Here is an 8,865-nt window from a genome sequence, read left to right as displayed (position 1 = left end):
ACTAAGGGTCTACTTGGGATAGTTATAGCTTATCAATAAGTTGTTGCAGCTTAGCTGCCCTAGAAAGCTACTACGGGGAAGCTGATGCATATAAGTTGGCTGGCTGTTTGTTTTCTACGGTTTGAAAACAATTTTTTTGTCCAAATGATTATTTTGCCATTGATTAGTAATGTTGTTTGTAACAGAACAGTTCTAGTCATATATTTGATACTTCAAAAGCAAAAAATCACTTCATAACAGTACAAAAATTCATATAAAAACCTCACGTAATTGTGAGTTTCAAGTATGCTAAAGAAAACTATTATAATTACAATTAGTAATATGATAATATTGATTTCATAATGCCCCAACCCACAACATGACAACCAACAAGTGTCCACCCTAGTAAGTCACCAACTTTGTCAATGAACCCTCCATGATTTGCATAAAATAGAAAATTTTCTAAATTTCCTAAAGCAAACCAAGAAAATCCTCAACTTTCACTCTCTGTATTTTCTAAGTTTCCACAACACCACAACCACAACCAACACAAGAACCACCCACACCACAGTCACAACCAACACAACATCCAGGACCACAAAAACCACCAACACCTAGGCTACAACCAACTTAAGAACCACACATCACACACCACACACCACACACCACACACCACACACCACAACCACAAGCAATAAAACAACCAACACCAAAAAGAACACCAACACACCATAACAGCCACAACCAACACAAGAACCACTCACACCACAGTCACAGCCAGCACAACATCCATAAAAACAAAAACCACCAACACCTAGGCTACAACCAAATTAAGAACCACCTACCACACACCATAACACAGGAACAACCAACACCACAAAAACCACCAACACACGAAAACAATCACAACCAAAATAAGAACCACTCACACCATAGTCACAGCCATCACAACAGCCAGCACCACAAAAGTCAACAACACCACGACTACATCCAACACCACAAAAGTCACCAACACCACGACTACAACTAACATAAGAACCACACACCACAGCCACAGGCAGGACAACAACCAACATCACAAAAACCACCAATACACCACAACAGCTACAGCCAACACAAGAACCACCCACACTACTGTCACAGCTTGCTCAACAGTCAAAAACACAAAAATCACAAACACCACGGCTACGACCAACATAAGAACCACCCACCATTCACAACATACACAAGCTGCACAACAATCACCCACACCATAAGAACCACCAACACCACAACTACAACCAACACAAGAACCACATACAACACACCAACACCACGGCCAACAAAAGAACCACCCACACCACAATAACCAATCGAGAGACAACAAAAAAAAACTAGCAGAGAGAATTGTACGTGAGATAGGGGATAGGGGAGATGATACTAGAGACAAAAAAAATCAGTAGAGACTAAAATACGCGTGATTGGGGATAAGGGAAGATGATACTGGGGCAATTCGGGATGGCGTTGAACATAAGAGCAACGAGGGCCGAAGGAACGGGTAAAAAAGTGAGGGGTAATGCGTAAAAACGCACTCCTCGAACACGGGTTGTGGGTCGAATCTACATCCCACAATCAAAATAAGGAATATTGCGGCCCAGGCGGCATCCCAAATGGTCGTATATAGCGGCCAGCCACTACGTCGCAGCCCGAACGCTGCCCCAAATGCACCCTGATTAAGCCTACTGGTTGGCTTTATTTATCATGTAGTTCACCTAAGACTTACTTGTAGTTAGCCCCGTTGTAACTCATCTATTCAAAAAAAGTTATAGGTGCTATATATAGACCTCCACTTTATGATATATTGGCATACAATAAGTCATCATTTAGACTTGCTGGTGAATAGTCATTTTAAATTTTGTTGTAAAAAGGGAAGTCAAACTCTTTGTTGGGACATATCCATGTAGAGCAAATGGAGTTAGTAACTTTGAAGCCATTTGAGTTTGATGTTGGTCATTTGAACAAAATTGTATAATTCATCTGCAAGTTTTTATAAAAATGTTGGTTCGCTTTCAACGAATTTGTCGAGAACAGTGGGTCCATCAAGGTGTAAATGAGATGAGTTCCTTAAATGTCATAAGTGAACTTATTCCATATAGCAAGTAGTTCCATTGTTAATTTTAACAAAAAAAAAATCATAAAAGAGTCTCTATTTTCATACTATTAGGCATTTTCCTCTGTCATTTTCAGGGTAACTAAGCAAACAAATTGGTAGTCCAAATAAATTTCTTCTAATTAAAGCTTTTCTATTGGGATTTTTTCTGATTTGATCTTTGGTGTTCTTTTATATGTCTCTATGCATATCATCGCACATTTGAAAGATTTTGGATTCCAATTTGTCATTAATTATGCCCCGAATCTTATTATCGTTGATTAAAAAAGAGGGACTTGGTAAGAAATTGAATTCTTATTAAGAAGATGATATTTGCTCTCTATCCTTTCTCTCAACTTTTTTATCCATATTTATCGATATTAAGTGTTCTTGAGTGTTGAATTAGACTAAAAAGAACTTAATAAAAAAAAGTACATCAAAAAATACATATATATATATATATATATATATATATATACACACATTGTGTTATTTCTTTGCCTATTGTTGGGTCATGTTGCCTCATGTATCTATAAGAGATGTCAAGCTAAGTACCAATTGTGAGTTGGTATGCTATTGACTTAGTTTTTATTTATGCACCACATGAAACTTGGCACTTGGTACTCGGTACCTACGACTTGTCAACTTGTCAACTTGGTATTTTGTCGACTCGGTTGTTGGTTAGGTTGGTGATTTACCTTTGGGGCGTGTATATAGATCTTAAGAGCTTTAAATCATTTTTAAAATGAATACCATTATTAATTAATTAAATATATTATAATAATTGGGCTATTTACATACATAGTTATTTACAACTCAAGCTCCCATCAATTTTTCAAATTCTAACTCAAATATAAAAATTCATCATAAAACCCTAACCCATATTTTTTTTACCATGGCATGCAAAAATGCATCCATTCGGTAATTCAAAAATATCACATGCGCGGATGTTAGATTTTATAAATATTAATCTTTCTGGTGCTATATATATATATATATCCCTATATTATATTTTAAATAAATTTGAAAAATTTTAATTTCATTAAAAGTTTTAGTCAATATTAATAAAATAGTGAAAACCGAAAAAAACTAATTAATGGAGTTAACATCTATTTTAAGTCATGCGTGTTTGTTTATAATTTGTAAGTTTGGGCTCATATTTATGTTAAATTAAGCACCACTAATTCTCCTAAACAATTCCATTTATATATTTGTCCATTAGTTAATCGGTTGACATATAATACTCAATCGAGCAACAATTTGAGAAAAGTTATATCAATGGACCCATCAACCACCTTGACCCCTCCCTCACACCACCAATGAGATGCGGGGCCCGTTTGAGGCAACTTATTTGGTGGGATGTATTTTGAAAACACATAGAGGATTGTTCGGGTAAATTGCATTTTGACAGCTTATTCAAAAAGCTGATTTTTCAAACCGTTGAAATCAACGTTTTCGCACCGATCCAAGCTAGGTGCGGTGACAACTTTCTAGCTGTGGCTTTTCAAAAAAAAAAAAATTTGTAATAGTCACTGCAATTGTTTGAACTACAAATTATTTTTAGCAACTTATCAACAGCTACGCGAAAGAGACCCGTACTCAAATTAACTTGGAACTCTTTAGATGAGTGACGTGATAAGTGTGTATTATTTTATAAAATTACAAAATAAAATTCGCTATTAAAATATTATTCAATTATCCATAATTATATAGTTTTGTTTTAATTTTCTTAATAAAATCATATTAGCTAGGAAGATTTACGTCCATATCACTCAATTCGCATATATTTAATATTTAACTTAAAATAGTGATATCCAAATTTTACTTTTTACATATATATATATATATATATGCATATCACTTACTTACACATGAAAATATTTGAAACTTAAAATAGTGATATCCTTAATGTGACACTAAAATTTTGGGTGGTATACATTTAAAAGCAAATTTTTAAGTATTAGAGATGTAAATAAGTAGTAATTTTATGTTATAAATGTAAATTGCCAAAAATATGTTCTACTTTTTTCAAATATCAAACCTTTAAAACACACATATATATGAATAAGAAAAAAAAAACCAATATAAATTTTAATAAGGAAGATTTATATGTCTCAATTAAAGATTATGCTAAAATTATAATCTTGTAAACAAGTAATTTTATTCGTTTTTTTTTTTTTGTGAATATATATTATAAAAAGTAATTGAAAATGTATTTTAATTTATTTATAATTAAAATTATAACTCAATTCAAACACTATAATTCCCTTGATCACATCCGTCCAACAATCAATCAAAGCTGCACCAATCATGGGCAAAAGAGCGAAAGCCACACGCAACAAATTATCAAACACATTTACGTGTACGAATTTTCTCGCTCTCCTATTTTCCATGCAACGTCGCTGTTTTTGCCTTTTGCTCTACAGCGACTTGCACGTTGTGGTCCATGTGATTAATGATCGTTAAGCAAATATGAGCCCTCGCGTCAAGAACCGATCGGCAGAGTACACTATCTTGATTTTTAAATGTAAATATATAAAACTTACATGTTTTCCATTATTTTTTACCTATAAAAATTTGATACAAAATTAATTTTTTTTATTAATTTCGGGAAGATTTTAATCAAGTTATGGAACATAATATATATATATATATATATAGAAATTCTTTTTTCTAATATCAATTATTTAAATGAACCTTTGTATAATTTTAAAATTTTAGGGAGTGCCCTCTCTGTGATGAGAAATTATTTTGTGTAGGGTCCAGAAGTAGTTTTGCATCTGTATGTCATTAAAATTTTCAGATGTTTGTAAGGATGGTCAACATTATAATATTATTTTTACAAGAAAAAAATGCACTTTTGACAGTGAATGAACCAAGCATGAGCCCCAACTATTTAAAAACTCGAAATCTGCACCTGCATTTTTATTTCATGTGAAAGGGCTAGGGTTCCATTTCATTCCCGGCACCCTTTCCTCCTCTACGTCGCCTTCATGGCCTTATCATCTCTGCGTCACCTTAGTGGCCTTTTCCTCTATGTGTAGCCGGTGAGTTGTCGTTTCTCCTTTGTGTTACTGGTGAGTCTCCCTTCTCTCCTCGCGTCGTCGTTTCTCCTCTCAATCTCCAAGGTAATATGATTCCACGGTTTTTATTTTCGTCGTTCTACATCGACAAACTCACGTAAACTCATTACTCATTTTTTTAGGGTTTTTGTGAGATGCCGAAACATAAAATGGAAGTAACAACAGGCAAAGATAGGAGTCATTGAGTTTCAAGGTAAATGGTTTCAGGTTTAGGAAGAAATGGGTTATGCTTATTTGTCAATGGTAAGCTTAAAATTTGAGCTTGTAAAATTAAAACATAAAATTTGAGCTTATATATCATCCTATTTTTTAAAAAATTTTGTATATGTGTCTGCCACCTTCAAAGTCAATTGTTGTGGTATTTAAGGGTTTAAGAGAATATGGTGATGTCTTAATAATTAAACAATGTGAAGATATAATAATAACTGTACGAAATTATAATGATATATGAGTAAAATTTCCTTTTAATTTAGTTGATATTCTATGATTACGTGAAGTTGGTTTGCAGAGTAAGAATTTGATGCATGATTTTAGGGTAAGGTTTAAATTAGGTAATTTAACCTTAAGGGACAAACATCCCAATACCACATGCACGGATTCATCCCCAACACCACCCCATTACCACCCCAGCACTACCCCAATACCACATGCATTGATTGACCCCCAATACCACATACATTGATTCACCCCCAACATCACCTCAACTCCACCCTAATACCACCTCAATGCCAACCCAATACCACGCCAATATTTCCTCAGGTATTGGGGGTTTTATGCCAAGATATTTTTGGGGTGGTACTGGGTGGTATTATGGCTGTATGAATGTGGTATTGGGGTTTTTTTGCCAATAGACTATTGGGGTGGTTTTGATATGGTATTAGGGCATTTATGCCAAGAAATTCTTTGGATGGTACTTGGGTGGTATTGCGGTGGTATTAGGATGGTAACTATATGGTATTAGGGGTTTTGTGCTAAGATATTTTTGGGTGGTATGGGGGTGGTATTGAGGTTGTATTGATGTAGTATTGGGGTGGTATTATGGTGGTATTGGTGTGGTATTGGGGTGGCATTATGATGGTATTGATGTGATATTGGGGGTTTTGTGGCAAGAAAATATTAAGGTGGTATTGATGTGGTATTGGGTAATTTGTGCAAAGATATTTTTGGGGTGGTGCTCGGGTGGTGTTAGGGTGGTATTGATGTGGTAATGGGGTGGTAATGAGAAGGTATTAGGGATTTTGTGACAAGATATTATTGGGGTGGTATTGGTGTGGTATTAATGTAATATTGAAATGATATTAGGGCGGTATTGGGATAGTATTGTTGTGGTATTGGGAGTTTTTGTTATCCATCAAATTTTCATGCTTTTTATTCTTTAGTTCCAGCATTTCTCCTCTTCAAATACATGATTTTACACTTTTTGAAGATTGGAATGGCTTTGTACATGTTACAGGAGGACTAGCACGAAAATCAGAGTGAAAATGAGGGACTTTGAAAACATCTGCACTAGTGCAACCACACCTAAATCAGGCATGGCCACACCACTTGAGTAGTGCGGTCACACCGAAATTGGGCTTGGTCAAGCCCAATGTGCCAAAATAGACCGCGCGAAAGAGTTTCTAGCTGTGGTGTGAACACGCCACCCAACCCGAGCCCACAGTGTAATTACTCCTATGGTCAGGCGTGGTCATGTTGCCGCATCTTCTCAGTTTTGGAAAATTTTTATTACGGGGTTATAAAGGATTTGGGAAAAATTTTTAACTCATTCTAGAAAATCATTGTAAGGAGAAGATTTAGGGAGCTTTTCTTGGAGAGGGAATTGCATAAGAGGCTAGGGTTTAGAGGGAGAATTCTTCTCTTCTTTCAAACTTTCTTTTGTCTGTATTATTTGAGAGAGTTTTCAGAAAAATTGGTGGCTATTCTTATAAGAGAGGAGATCAAAAGGTTGTAAGTACTTTTTATTGCAATAAAAATATTTCTTGCGTTTTATTTCCATGAAATCTTCATGAAATCTTCTTTGTTTTTCTCTCGAGCCATGAGTAGCTAAACAATTTTTCATGTCTCTATGATTTTTGGGGTGATTTTCTTAGTTTAATTTTTTTTTTTTTTTGGCTTTCTCGTATCATTTTCTTTGCTTTGAATTGTTAAGAGTTGTTGGTTAATCTTCCGGCCCTCGTTTACTCCTAACCTGGCTAGTCAGGACGTTAATATCCATCGTGATCTATGACTTTGGTAGAAGCGTAGAGGAAAGATTAGATTAACCAAAAATTCTGAATAAAATAGGAATATTTTATTATGGATCTTGCAACAAATTATAGGGGATCAAAATTTATTGGGAATTCCATAAGATAAGCGGAAGCTATCTTTGTGGAATTTCAAATCTTCTTGGGACCTAAGCATAGGCTTAAAAATAACTCAATATCCCTGATTGACAACCACCATAAAAGAAAATTTTGTATGAAAATCAAGTCAAGTGTCACACCTAAATCCCAGAGGCACGATTCTAATTACTATTGAAAAAACACCAACAGAATTTGATCCACATTTTCTTATGTTTTGCTTTCTTCAAAATTTGTTAGACTTGGAATTTTCTTTCCTTGCTTTCTGAATTTGCCAAACTAGGTTAACATATTTAATAAACTAGAGCTTTTGCCTTTTCAGAATGATTCTTAACAAGCTTCCCTGTGGGATTGATAAGTGGTACTCTTTAACCACATTATTACTTGACATATATACTTGCGTTGTGTGACCATCTTACTTCGCGGTAAGTTTTGACACGTCAATTTTGTGTCGGGATACTCTTGGGGTGGTGTTGGGGTGGTATTGGGGGTTTTGTGCCGAGATACCATTGGAGTGGCATTAGTTATTTTTTTATGTGGTATTTGGGTGGTATTGATGTGATATTGAGATGATTTGTTGATTTTTAGGAGAAGATATTGTTGGGATGATATGAGGTGGTATTGGGGTGATATATATGTGGTGTTCATGTGGTATTAGGTTCTGCACTTGTCATGGTTATGAGATGGAGATGATTTAGAGTTTTTAATCACAAGTGCACCAAATAACATGTTGTTGGCATTTACTATTTAAAAAAGTGGTGGTGTCTACTAGTATTGTATTGATATTATTGTAAGAGAGAAATTAAAGTTTGTAATATCAAAATAAAATTTTTTTAAACTACGGAAGAGCAAGAGTAAAAAATAAACAATGTAAATGATTTCAAAAATCACCTCCATTTTATTCTTGTCATCATTTTGAGAACTCTTCATCTTCAAAATAAATTTGTCGATTTATTGTAGCCCTCCTCTCTTCAATATGTAACAGTATGTCCTAAATGAAACCCTAAAATGCTAGGAAGAAATGATGAGGACTGTGCAACGAGGAAGAGAACCCAAGGTAGAAATGGTAATGAGGTAGGGTGCGAGTATTTGAACATGTTTTAGAAATATTTTAGAAATTGTTTTTTCCTTAATTTTTTCGGGTTGGGCCACAGCCAAAAGAGCTTTTTTTTCCTACAAAAATAATATTATAATGTAGGCCAGCCTTACATACAGTTGTCAAAATATTACTAGACTAATATTATAATGTAGGTCAGCCTTACATACAGCTGTCAAAATATTACTAGAGTCTAGATGCATTATTCGGATTATATATATATATATATATATATATATA

The 8,865-nt window shown here is 34.5% G+C and overlaps 1 long non-coding RNA gene across 1 annotated transcript; it reads left to right on the top strand.

Annotated features, from left to right (window-relative positions):
• Positions 1-5,055: 5,055 nt before the first annotated feature.
• On the top strand, positions 5,056-7,120 carry LOC110022491. The gene is made up of 3 exons (XR_002293788.1): positions 5,056-5,235; positions 5,313-5,383; positions 6,644-7,120. It is a non-coding gene; the product is annotated as an uncharacterized LOC110022491 (long non-coding RNA).
• The last annotated feature ends 1,745 nt before the right edge of the window (positions 7,121-8,865 follow it).

This window comes from Phalaenopsis equestris, unplaced genomic scaffold, assembly GCF_001263595.1.
Source record: "Phalaenopsis equestris unplaced genomic scaffold, ASM126359v1 Scaffold000192, whole genome shotgun sequence".
In the NCBI taxonomy this organism is placed as follows: domain Eukaryota; kingdom Viridiplantae; phylum Streptophyta; class Magnoliopsida; order Asparagales; family Orchidaceae; genus Phalaenopsis; species Phalaenopsis equestris.
Note: the sequence above shows the minus strand (reverse complement) of the source record. Positions and strands in the feature narration are given on the sequence as shown.